Source organism: Schistocerca gregaria, chromosome 3 (genome assembly GCF_023897955.1).
Source record: "Schistocerca gregaria isolate iqSchGreg1 chromosome 3, iqSchGreg1.2, whole genome shotgun sequence".
Classification (NCBI taxonomy): Eukaryota; Metazoa; Arthropoda; class Insecta; order Orthoptera; family Acrididae; genus Schistocerca; species Schistocerca gregaria.
This window is the reverse complement of record NC_064922.1, coordinates 950,372,407-950,386,785: the sequence shown is the minus strand read 5'-3', so window position 1 is coordinate 950,386,785 and position 14,379 is coordinate 950,372,407.

Sequence of the window (14,379 nt, the reverse complement as noted above, 5' to 3'; positions counted from 1 at the left end):
GTAGGGGCTGCGAGAGAGCTGTTTATTTTTCATATCAGAATCTGAGCTGAAGTTTGTTCATCGGCTCGCAACATTGACTTGCAGACAACGCAATACGAATTTGTAGTGATCTTTGGGAATCTAAAAGTTTTCTGATTAGTAAGGTGCGGCAATAAATTTGTCTCACTTTTTCTGCATCGGGGCGCCTTATTTGATCATAGCGACCTGTTTTTTCAGGTAACACTTCGTTACCTAGAGGTAAAATGTTCAACTTTTTCATAACGGTCTCAAAATGGAAGATGATCACATTTCCTTCTGAAAAATGATGGTTGTGCGTTAAATGACCCAAATATACTGCTAAAACAAGTGTTCAGACGGTTTGCTATGGCTTTTCTTTTTTCATGTTTCTAAATGGTTCTCCAGGTTTGGGGTAAGCTAAAGGGGTCCGAAAATCATGATTTTTTTTTAATCATTCAGTTACATTACAAAAAATCAGACATATTGCTGCGATACAGTTCGGTAAATTTTGCTGACATTTTTGAAACGTAACGCGAAAAATTTAATAAAACAGTATTTTTTGTTTTGTTTTGGGCAATCGATTCTATCGATTTCACATGGTTTTGGCCGTTTTGCTGTAAGTCGAAAATTATGTTCGTGGGCTCTCGTGATACAAAGAACTATGGTTATAATAGTAAAGTCAGTAATGGAAAGCAGAAGTTCTATTCAACAAGGAACTGGAGGACTCATAGAAGTATACACTAACAATGTTTGAAAGTAGAATTTCCATTAAGGAAACGTAAAGCAATAAAGACTCCAGGTACACCTAACGTGATTCGTTTTTTTATTATTCTTATTAAGAAAGTGTGATTCTAAAAAAGTACCTATATTGCCTAACGACTTATATGGTTCGTGGTTTCTGTTGTCCCATCCCAGTTGCAGGCTGCCAATGGAATGCCTTCCAGGGAAAACAAAAACTTGACTTTCCGTATTTTATATAATTATTGACCACCTTTATAAAATCTAAAACACTGTCAAAATCTATACATTACGATGAATAATCTCACGTGAAAGGTATAACACATTAGGGCAAGTATTACAGTTAAAGCTGTACAATACCTAGGCTACATCCATTCAGTGTTTGAAAATGGAAACATTCTGTGACCTACAACAAAATTTTCATATAATGTCAAATCTTTAGGAAAAATTTCTTGCCGACTCCCATACACAAAATGATGAAAGGAAAAAATATTGTCGCTTACTATATTTTCACCGTTCAATCAGGGAAACTCCCTCGTTAGGATTCATGATTTAATTCATTACTTCTTTACTACTAACTCTATTAGCAACATATTTAGCAAAGAGCGTTCACATACATCACTAAATGTACCTGCGAAATTATATCATTGTACGACACATAGTTCCGAAGATTTGGCGTCATAAACACTGAGATGCCTGAAAAATTAGATTTTCTTAAAACGGAGCACCATTTATCCAGAGTATACTCATCCATTGTTCGACAATGAGAGGAACATACAACAAACTTTAAACTTAATTTCAAGCCTTTTCTAATCTTCTTCGTGCTTACAAGTGTAAGTAGGCTGTTTAGGTTTTCTTATTGGTAACGCCACGTAGCGCTCTGTATGAAAATCACGGGCTGTGCTGTGCGCAGTCAGTGGCTGGTTGGCATTGTTGTAATACTCTCCACTGTAGTGTTGGGCAGCGGCAGCTGGATGCTAACAGCGCGTAGCGTTGCGCAGTTGGAGGTGAGCCGCCAGCAGTGCTGGATGTGGGGGGAGAGATGGCGGAGTTTTGAAATTTGTAAGACTGGATGTCATGAACTGCTATATACATTATGACTTTTGAACACTATTGAGGTAAATACATTGTTTGTCCTCTATTAAAATCTTTCATTTGCTAACTGTGCCTATCAGTAGTTAGTGCCTTCCGTAGTTTGAATCTTTTAGTTAGCTGGCAGTAGTGGCGCTCGCTGAATTGCAGTAGTTCGAGTAACGAAGATTTTTGTGAGGTAAGTGATTTCTGAAACGTATAGATTAATGTTAGTCACGGCCATTCTCTTTTAGGGATTACTGAAAGTCAGATTGCGTTGCGCTAAAAAAATATTGTGTGTCAGTTTAAGCACAGTCTTATATAATTTTTCTAAGGGGACGTTTCACAAGGTTAATGTCAAGTGTTTTACTGATTAACTCATTTGTGAAGTAATCATAAGTTTGAAGCTGTTTTGTACATGGGACCTCAATTAAGCACAGGGTCGGGGGTTTACTGGTACATTTCTGAATAATCTGAAAGAATGTTGTTTGCATTGTAGAAGACCGAGAGAACTGACACTACATCTGGTTAGCCCCTTAAAAATGTAGAAAATTGGCAAGACGTTGCATCACAATTGTAGGAACGCAATATATAAATATTTTGGAAAAGTAAAGAGAGAAAACGTAAACGGATAGTGTTTTTTTAATGAAGAAATAAGATTTTAATAAAGAGATAAATATACTGTCCTCGCAGTTTTCGTAGAATTTTGTTAGTCTAAGCAGAACAAAACTACGGAAAATAAAGAAGGTACGAGTCGTTCCATATGTTGACAGCTGAAGTATTATAGGATTACGACAAGAATGTGGTTTCTCAACAATTGTTCTAATCTGTATCTTGGAGGTGCCGACACAGAATGCAAGACTGAGGTCATACATTTATTGTCTAGTACGTAAATTGTAGCGTTTAACTATATTTCTGTTCTTATCTTTGTAGATGGTTAATACTTCTATCGAATAGTTTATGAATTACATATGAAATAGAGTCTGTAGAAACGACAATAATCTCTCTCTCTCTCTGAGATATCACATTCATAAAGATTCCATGAAAACGTAAGTACCAACGCCAACCTGAAAAATAAGTACCAACGCCAACGGGAAAGATAAGTACCAACGCCAACATGAAAGATAAGCGATTCAAATTTGAGGTTTCTGAGTATCGTACACTAAGGAGGTAGATACAGGCCGTAAGCATGAATATTTCAATTATCTATGTCGTACCTTTGTAAGTGTACTGGACTATAGGTACGTGTCACATATATACAATCTTTTATAACGTCGAAATTTCCTAAACAGGCATAATTTCGTATTCCATAGGTGTTTTGGATGTCTTTGTCTTGATAATGTTCCTACGGATTACGTTTTGCTGTTGAGCCAGTCAGTTTAAGTCTTACTATCTTTACTTTCTTACAATATTGGTTACGGCACGAGAATATTTCCGGAGTACAATACTGTTCTGCAGCATTACTCATTCTGAATACTTCATAGATTTCCCTTTCAATTTCTGTACAAATCCACGCTTTTCTTGGTGATTTCCAATATCACACCTGATTATTCTCCAAAGAATGTATTTATAAATTCTTTTTATAGACATATAGACATTTTAATACTGCCATAAATTTCATATAAAATTTTATCCTGGCGCTTTATCTTAGCATTCTCTATCACTAATAAATAAATAAATGTTTTACCAACTACCTCTTATACGTTTTAGAAATCACCTGAATAAAGTGCTCAGTTGCTAATGAGTTTCCCTATGTTCAGAGCGAGAGATAATCCTAAAGTGTCTGAACACAGCAGGGACTGAATCTAAGCTGTTTCAGAGGCAGACTCTGATCAAACAGGCAAGGAGACGCTAACTGGCGGCTGACACCTTGCGTGGAACCAGATCGTCTCGTCAGCGATGCAGCGTGGAACAGCTTCTTTCAGCGATGTTAGTGTACGTCTCTAGACGTGCGGCTTAGTCTGAATTGACAGCCGTGTATCCCGTAGAACAACCTTGAAAAAGTCACGCACGAGCTTTTCATCCAGTTTTCGTGAGTGCACCGGCTTCAGTCATCCAACGACTAATTTTTTTGTTGTTACCCGGTGTTATCTACGTCAGTCCGTAGAAAAGCGAGTGTGTTGAATTATGACTTAATCTGTGTTAGACGAAACATTTCTGTCACCGTTGCACTTTTACGTAAGATGATATGAACCCCACCGATGGACTTGTAATTATCTTCTTAGTGCAGTTACGTTGACACAACAGTTGAAACTACTTCGAGCTAAACCATTACATTAAATTTTCTGTTTCATTTATTCAAATGTTAATAATTATTTGTTGTTTCTCTTGTTCTTCATAATGTACTATCTGATACAAAGTATGAGGACATCAGTACCGGATGGTTCCACGCTTCTCCCTTCAGTGTGATTAATAAATATAAGTCAACCGTTTCAGTCATGCACGATTCAGTTGCGTCACTCTTTATGGCACCTCAAACGTCACTACGGATTGGCTTGTAAGCAGTTGCTTTCTTATGACAGTCTAACGAACTCTTTACGCACTGTCACTGGGTTATATGGACTGCTGGCAGCAGTTTGGAATTCACGGGTGATTCCTTCCGGTGATTTCAGGAGTTTTATACAACCACCCTCATGGGCATCTGTCCATCAGTACTTGAGGTCTACCTGGTCATCGTGTAGTTGTGGTTTTTATTTAGCGTTTCGACTTCACAGTTTCATCACCAGCACTCGAACTGAGGAGCTTCAGAACTGGTGGAACTTCCCTGATTGATTCGGTACTCAGATGTCGTCCAGTGACCAGTCTACGTTCGAACTCACTGATCTCTTCTGAACACCCACTCTGCTGTTTCTCTTCCCTGCTGACAACACGCCTCCTTTTATCCTGGCGGGTCCGCCACTGGTGACATTTAGTGGTCTGTTCAGCGTGATGTACGGTCTTCGGGATACTCTTTAACATGTAGCGCATGTTCCCAAGGATAATACGCAAATTCATATTCTTTTAAAACCTTTATATTTTTTCATTTGATGTTAATAAAATGTGAATATGTACAGTCACATAGTCAGTGATTTTAATTGGTGTTTCAAAGAATATTTTAGCTAGTGATAATAGCTACAATGATGGAGACAAGCTAATTGAAAAGAGTTTATGACACGTCATTCAACCTTACTTAACCAAGTGTTTTTAACTCGGACGCTGCTAATTGTCTATTTGTGTACTGGCTTAGTGTTGGTATAAACTGTGCTGATAGCCATCCGGTCGCGACTGTAAAGTTTGCGTATTTTGTGTCTCATTGAAACCGTGTGACTTATCGGTGGTAGACTGCAAAACTAGTCCTGGTGATATGCGTCTAAGTCCCAAGTGGCAGAACCGCAGTGTAATTGTCAGATTATGTGCGATTAGCTAATTCAATAGGGCAGAATTGTCTTGCCAGTCAGAATTAGTTTCAGATCCGCAGGCTCCCTGATCTCTGGTGATTGCTACTTTAAATAGTGCATTAATGCTGTAACGTTGGTGCAAGAATGCAATTGAAAGACAGAGTGCCTCAATAATGTATATTTAAGTCTGTCAAATTAATTTCTCTTTCCTTCAGTAGTGTACCCAACCCTCTCGGAGTGTTGTTGGATCCATGCAAAATTCAATTAGGTGCACGTATTTGCAGCACAACGCAAGAACAGTTTCGTTACAGGTGACGGCAGGTAGGTTCCACAGGTCGAAGGCAGGTCTGTGTTGTAACTACGTCACGCACTCTTGTTAGGCCAACACTTACCGTTCTAAGTAGAATCTTCGATGTTACGTGGCAGAAGCTAGTTTCTGCATGGTTCTTTCTCTTGGTGGAAACCGAAGTCTGTATACTGCTGGAATAATTCATCTGTGATGTGATGTACAGCAGGTTTTTAGTCATATTAGTATCAAGTTCCTAAAACAGTATTCTTAAAGTAACCTAGAGGGGATCCTCCTGCAGATAGTCCCCCTCCCACATTAGATGAAATCATGAAAACTATACAAGGCCTGAAAAATAACAAATCTGGAGGTGAGGATAGCATCTTGGCTGAAATATGGAAATACGCAGATCATGTTACAATAAAACATCTCCATGATATCATAGTGAAGATTTGGGAAACTGAAACGCTATCTCCAGATTGGACCATAGCAATTATTCACCCACTTTCTAACATTCTGCGTGATATCTGTTTGTTCTGTCGTGTCTCCCTACCACTTTCGCGCAACGACGCTCTGAGCGTGTTTTTTTAGGGAACTGACTAGTTTGATCCTGGGACCTGTTGCTGGTAAGGAGACGCCAGACCACACATGACATGTAGAGTTCAGAAGAGTTCAGTGAGACTAGCAATGATATAACCAAATACTAAATGATCTCAGCGTCAGCTCCACTGCACTCCCTGTAAAAGAATCTTAATACTAACCAAATTTAGTGGAAGGGGTTCAAGCCTTTCCTATTTTTAGTTAGCTGGTATGGTGTGGGTTCCTGTAGTCATGTCCCAGTTCATGAACCACGGGCAACGTATGAGTGGCCAAGTAAGTGGTCCCGACAGTCGGGATACCAGTTACTTTGGAAGAAGGCTTGGCATCTCGGACACACTCTGAGTCGTGGTCACCTTTGGCTCATACGGCGAAGACTACTGTGGCGTCACCGCCAGACGCCACACTTGCTGGGTGGTAGCCTTTAAATCGGCCGCGGTCCGGTAGTATACGTCGGACCCGCGTGTCGCCACTATCGGTGATTGCAGACCGAGCGCCGCCACACGGCAGGTCTAGAGAGACTTCCTAGCACTAGCCCCAGCTGTACAGCCGACTTTGGTAGCGATGGTTCACTGACAAAATACGCTCTCATTTGCAGAGACGATAGTTAGCTTAGCCTTCAGCTACGTTATTTGCTACGACCTAGCAAGGCGCCATTATCAGGTACTATTGATATTATGAATCGTGTACCGTCAAGAGCGACGTTCTCCATTAATGGATTAAAGTTAAGTATTCCACCAGCTACGTCCGTTGTTTCTAAATTCTAATTTCCTGCTCCTGTTGCAGACCTCACGCCAGCCTGCGTGAGCTAAAGCGCGTGTCTTTCGGCCTCCTCTAGGAACACGGTGTTGGCTCTCCTGCCAACCACAACAACTACCAAATCCATCGGTTAGTCCCTCAACCGTTAGGGGTAAAACTCAATGGGACTCGGGGCAAGTAAGGCTTGCAACCTATTTCCCTGATACTTTAAATATGATGCTGGCAACATTCAGAGCAAAATGCCTCGGACCTTTGGAGGTGACGGAGTCCCGCCTCTAACTGACAAACCAGGAACTCCTAAGATACGATTTGGCAAACAAATGGTAATGAGATGGGGAGCTATTAATATCAATGGGGGCTGCTCTGGGAAGACGGTAGAGCTGGCAGAGGCTGCAAGTAAGATGGGGCTGGACGTTTCAGCTGTTAGTGACATTCGGATAAGGGGTGAGAAAGAAGAGGAAGTGGGAAAATACAAGGTCTACCTGTCAGGAGTCAAAGCAGGAATAGCAGAATGGGGTGTAGGGCTTTACATCAGGAAAGAAATGGAACCCAGGGTAGTTGCGATAAGATATGTAAACGAACGACTGATCTGGATAGATTTGGCAGTGTCTAGAAAGAAAATTAGGATTATGTCAGTATATTCGCATTGTGAAGGGACAGATCAAGATAAGATGGATAGTTTTTATGAGACACTCAGTGATGTAGTTGTTAGAGTAAAGGACAAGGACAGTGTTCTGCTCATGGGTAATTTTAATGCCAGGATTGGAAATCGAACAGAAGGGTATGAAAAGGTTATGGGTAAATTTGGAGAGGATATGGAGGCCAACAGAACGGGAAACAACTCTTGGATTTCTGTGCCAGTATGGGCTTAGTAATCACAAACTCCTTTTTTAAACATAAGAACATTCACCGGTATACTTGGGAAGGCAGGGGAACCAGATCTGTCATTGACTATATAATATGCTACGGTCGCAGGTTCCAATCCTGCCTCGGGTATGGATGTGTGTGATGTCCTTAGCTTAGTTAGATTTAAGTAGTTCTAAGTTCTAGGGGACTAATGACCACAGCAGTTGAGTCCCATAGTGCTCAGAGCCATTTGAACCATTTGACTATATAATAACAGATCAGGAATTCAGGAAGGCTGTGAGGGACACACGTGTATTCATGGGATTCTTTGATGACACTGATCATTATTTAATCTGCAGTGAAATTGGATTTGTGAGGCAGAAAGTGCAGGAGGTCAGGTCCATATGTAGGAGGATAAGAGTGGAGAAACTTCAGGATAAGGAAATCAAGCACAAGTACATAACAGCGATCTCAGAAAAGTACCAGTTAGTTAAATGTAGTCAATTACAGTCATTGGAAAAGGAATGGACAAGGTACAGGGAGACAGTACTAGAAGTGGCTAAAGAATGTCTTGGAAAAGTAGTGTGTAAAAGTAGGATGAAGCAAACAGCTTGGTGGAATGACAGAGTCAAGGCAGCATGTAGAAGGAAAAAGAAGGCGTATCAAAAATGGCTACATACTAAAACTCAGGTAGACAGAGAAAGTTATGTTGAAGAAAGAAACAAAGCCAAATAGATAATGGCAGCATCCAAGAAGAAATCTTGGGAAGACTTTGGAAACAGACTATGGGTCAAGCTGCTCGAAAGCCATTCTGGAGTGTAATTAGCATTCTTAGAAAGAGAGATAAGAAGGAAATGACAAGTATTTTTGACAGGTCAGGAAAACTGCTGGTGAATCCTGTGGAGGCCTTGGGCAGATGGAGGGAATATTTTGAAGAGTTGCTCATTGTAGGTGAAAATACGATCTGTAATGTTTCAGATTTCGAGGTATAATGGGATAGGAATGATGATGGTAATAGGATCACATTTGAGGAAGTGGAGAAAATGGTCAATAGATTGCAGTGCAATAAAGCAGCTGGGTGGATGAAATTAAGCCGGAACTCATCAAATAAATGGCTACACAGGATAATTGAAATGGCCTGGGAGTCGGGACAGGTTCCATCCGACTGGACAAAAGCAGTAATCACACCCAATCTTTAAACATGGAAACAGAAAAGATTGTAACAACTACAGATGTATCTCTTTAATCAGCGTTGTGGGTAAAATCTTCTCAGGTATTGTTGAAAGGAAAGTGCGAGTATTAGTTGAGGACCAATTGGATGAAAATCAGTGTGGGTTTAGGCCTCTTAGAGGTTGTCAGGACCAGATGTTTAGCTTACGGCAAATAATGGAGAAGTGTTATGAGTGAAACAGGGAACTGTATCTATGCTTTATAGATCTAGAAAAGGCATATGAGCAGGTTCCTAGGAGGAAGTTATTGTCTTTTGTACGAGATTATGGAATAGGAGGCAAACTTTTGCAAGCAATTAAAGGTCTTGACATGGATAGTCAGGCAGCAGTTAGAGTTGACGGTAAATTGAGTTCATGGTTCAGAGTAGTTTCAAGGGTAAGACAAGGCTGCAACCTTTCGCCACTGTTGTTCATATTATTTATGGATCATATGTTGAAAACAGTAGACTGGCTGGGTGAGATCAAGATTTGTGAACACAAAATAAGCAGTCAGGCAGCAGTTAGAGTTGACGGATGACTTAGTTGTGATGGCAGATTCGGTTGAAAGTTTGCAAAGTAATATTTCAGAGCTAGATGAGAAATGTAGGGACTATGGTATGAAGAGTGGCATCTCGAAAATGAAAGTAATGTCAGTGGGAAAGGAATATAAACGGATTGAGTGGCAAATAGGAGGAACAAAGTTAGAACAGGTGGACGGTTTCAAGTACTTAGGATGGATATTCTCGCAGGGTGGCAACATAGTGAAAGAACTGGAAGAGAGGTGTAGCAAAGCTAATGCAGTGAGCGCTGAGCTACGATCTACTCTCTTCTGCAAGAAGGAAGTCAGTACCAAGACTAAGCTATCTGTGCACCGTTCAATCTTTCAACCAACTTTGCTGTATGGGAGCGAAAGCTGGGTTAATTGGGGTTACCTTATCAACAAGGTTGAGGTTACGGATATGAAAGTAGCTAGGATGATTTCAGGTACTAGCAGATGGGAACAATGGCAGGAGGGTGTCCACAATGAGGAAATCAAAGAAAAACTGGGAATGAACTCTATAGATGTAGCAGTCAGGGCGAACAGGCTTAGATGGTGGGGTCATGTTACACGCATGGGAGAAGCAAGGTTACCCAAGAGACTCATGGGTTCAGCAGTAGAGGGTAGGATGAGTCGGGGTAGACCAAGGAGAAGGTACCTGGATTCAGTTACGAATGATTTTGAAGTAATAGGTTTAACACCAATTTTAGCACTGAATAGGGGATCATGGAGGAATTTTATAAGGGGGCTATGCTCCAGACTGAACGGTGAAAGGCATAATCAGTCTTAAATGATGATGGTGATGATGGTAAAATAACGTCGAAAAAGCAGTTGTGTTTACCATTGGAAATTTTATTCGACTCACAAAACATAGTTTAAAAAATGCACTATTGATAAAAGGAAATATTTTGATACAGGATGATACAAACCAACTGCGTTCAACCAAAATGTCAACGAATATTCCCTGAGTGTGTTTCCAAGTTCTAGAATGGATCGAAGGATGACCTATGTCATATCACATCTATAATCTAGGTTTAAATTAAGTTTCACAAAAGAGAAAACTATCAAAATGGTCTACAGTGACCCTCAATTATCTTTAATTACTTATCTAACTTGTCGTAAATTACAGTGGGTGATGTGGCTTCTCAATAATTATATAACAGAAAAATCATCGTGTTTCAGATTTTAACAAACGTAGCAAATGTGAATACTATGAGCTTCAATTGACGATCGACACCAGTATTACGCAAAAAGGGGGTGTAACAGATGAGACTTCTGCAGTTCTGAGTGAAGCCTTATGCACTCAAAAATGCGGCAACGTGTGCGTTCATTGCCTTGTCAGCGTTCGTCAGGGTGCGGTGGGCGGCACAGCTCCACGCACCTCGCCATCTCGAAAGCAACTGTCTCCTAACTTCTCATTACTGCAATTTTCCGACGTTGGTTTAAACTATCTGGCTGTGTTTTCATCTGCCCAATCAGGGTCTCAATGCTAACCTTAAGCTCCACCTACAAAAATTCTGTCTATCCAATGAGGAACGTTATACTTTTCGTGGTGGGGCAATGTTTTTAAAGTTTGCAACGTAACAGAGACGGGAAAAAGTCTCACGCTAAAACCTGCAGCTGGTCGTGGCGCTGAGCGCACATTGCGCACGTAAAGATGCCAGAAAAGTAGTGCCTCCCGCCAGGTATGGGTGCCTGCCGAGAGATTTAGTTTGATGTCATGCAAACCCAAATGATGTAACTATGATACATTTCCTTCATCAAGGCAAGTCTCGGCCGCAGACTGTAGTGGCAGTGAAGACTCTCCCGCAGCATTCTCGGAGGAAAGTGTTTGGTCACCCACGACCCCGGACCTGGTCCCTCTGATTTTCGTCCATGCTCACATGAACCGCAAGCAATGATGTCTACACTGTGGCACAGACAACGAGCTGCAGTCCTGCATGGAGAACTGATGGAGGACACAAGCGGTTGTATCCTACAGGCAGGTACATTGCACCAACTAAAGCCGACGAACGACAACAACTGCTACACTGGCCGAAATTTGTTTAGAGCAAATCCGACGTACGAAGCAGCTGGCCTTAGTTAAGGTTCGAGCTTCTGGCGGTGACATCAATGTGTTGGCGGCGAGTTAGGCTGGGAATCCACCTCCTGGGTTCGTTGGCTCAGCAGCAATTTGCTGTGTCTGTTGAACGGGCATGTGTTCATTGTGTCTGAAAATATAGGCCTATGAAGTGGAATACAAAGACAGCAAGGAAATTAGTAGTTTAAGTGCGAACGGGGATGTCTATGGGACCTCTCTTACTGCGCTTGTAAAATCAAATTGAAAAGATAAGGCACTTGGAGGGAAATAAGTGAACTGTTAGAAAATAATGTGAACGATGTGAAAAAGAAAATGAGATCTTTACGGACATCTCTTTACCCCACACACAGTCTCCTGGAACACGTGTCATCTTTGGAAATTTTAGGGCCTACACAATTCAATAACAATTCGAAATCTGTAGTTCTCATTCGCAAAACATTATGAAGTAGCCTATATTCAAAATCACCTTTAAAGCCAGATATTAAATTTGTCGCGCCCCACTGCTCCCTAATTGATGAAAGAGAGAGCGTCGTTTTGCCTTCTGCTTCTCTTTGTGATGATCAGCTTCTTGTAGTAAAATAAATGCTGCACTGGCGATGACCGCTTAATCCTCTCGTTCCCTCATAATATCAGCCTGTGAAATCGTTATTAAAATGCTACTTTATAATAATAACAAAACGTAACGCTCTCGACAAATCATCAGAGACTACTGTGAGTCCACAGGGCCGAATCTCTTGATCCCAAACCTTTGGTTTGGTGAGATTGACAGGCCAAACGCCAATCCGTTGGCGACCAACGTTCGACGAGATCCACTGGCTTTCGTTCGTTTGCCAACGTTGTGCTACTATGTATCCGCCTTATGACAAGCGTGTTGGAACGTTGGTACAACGCTAACACAAATGTCTAAACCGTAGCAGCGAATATGTAGACAAGTAGCTGGAAGGTGTAGCTAACTGTTGCACATAAATCATTTTTAATTTTCACTGTGGTTTCCATATCGCCACCGACTGGAACTTACTTTGTGCAGAACCCTTGGGCAAAGGTTTAGCAATAAGCTCTCAGGCCATCAAACTGACTCCCGCCTTGTGTCAGCAAGGCCACACACGAGGCGCGACAATGAAGTAATGAGGCTGATTTTCTTTGCAAGATGTGGCAACCCTGCAGGCTTGCGTAGGCACAATATCTTTGACGTTGATCCATAAGCTGCTTCTAGTCCAACTGGCAAATCGATGCAACTGCTCAGTCGTGAGTTGTGTTATAATAAGTTAACACGTGTTTGTGTCTCACATCACGGAAATGGAACCGCATAACATTGCGCGACGGTATGCCATTTCTTTTTGCATTAAATTAGGTGGAAACGCGACGACAACCTACGGTAAGCTTCAGAAGGCTTCTGCAGAGGAGGTTATCTCAAGAGCACAAGTTTTTCGTTGGCATAAAATGTTTATTGAAGGTAGCACGAATGTTGAAGATGAAGACCGTCAACCTCACGGACGGATGTCAACTTGGCCACGGTGCGTGAACTCGTACGCTCAGAACGAAGATTATCCGTGAAAATGATTGCAGAAGAACTGAACATCAATCCAGAAACGGTTCGTATAATAATTTGAGGATCTTGCTATGAGAAAGATTTGTGCAAAAATGGTCCACAAAAATCTCACACCACAACAGCAAGAAACACGAAAAAATGTGGCAGCCGATCTGTTAGAGCAAACGGAAATCAATCCAGAATTGTTGAGCCGTGTTATCACTGGTTGTTTCAGTACGCTCCAGAGACAAAACGCCAAAGTTCGCAATGATGCTCAAAGCAATCACCCAGACCAAAAAAAGTTCTCATGTCAAAGTCAAACGTGAAATGCATGCTTGTGTGCTTCTTTGATTCCAAGGGAATTGTTCTTAAAGAGCGGGTTCCTCCTGGACAAACAGTTAACCAATATTACTACAAAGAAATTTTAGAAAGACTGCGTAAAAGAGTTCGTGTCCGTGCCAACATTTCTGATAGTTGGATTCTGTATCACGATAATGTGCCATCCCGTACTGCTCTGTCAGTACAGCAATTTTTAACCTCAAAACCAATTTCAGTACCACCACGGCCACCTTATTCACCAGATATCGCTCCGTGCGACTCTTTTCTATTTCCAAGAGACAAAATCGCGGTCAAGGGACACAATTTTCAAGCAACACAAGATGTCCAAAAATCTGTGCCGAGCGTCTTAGAGGGTATTATAGAAGATTAGTTCGAGAAATGTTACCATCAGTGGCAGAATCGCTGGAAAAATTGTGAGCCATCAGAAAGGAACTACTTTGAAGGAGATAACACTAAACTTGACTAAAACGGTAAGTAACATTCTTTTTCACATCAGTCTCATACTTTATTGTCGCACCTCGTACGCTGTCGGCTTTGTTATGCTGAGTTGGCAGGCTGTCGTCCAGGTGTCCTTACTAGTTGCCTGCTTTCTGGCACAGACATCGACTTCTTTTATGGAAGCCGTGCTTAATAAAGAATGTTGCAACTAAATGAGCGTTCTTAACTCTACTCTCGCCTGGGTACTGTAACATCTCTGCCCATAGAGCCTGCACACGCCATTCTGAGGCAGTCGTGGCCGGTCTGGCTAGCACTGGTGCCAGTGTTGTTGACTGCTACGTCACTACGGGTAACATGTATCTCGTGAGACGCATACAGGATTTTGTATTCTACATTTTGCATTGTTCGTTGTGTTTAATGCTCTCAAACTTTTGTAAAATTTCAAGTGCTCTCAATAGAAGGCTTTCAGAAGAAATTGCGTTACTGGATGGAAGTAAGAAGTATTCAGAAGATACGTCGAGAGTAACGTACAGCATACTTAGCATATGTCGAAAGTAAGGTACATCATACTTGGCAT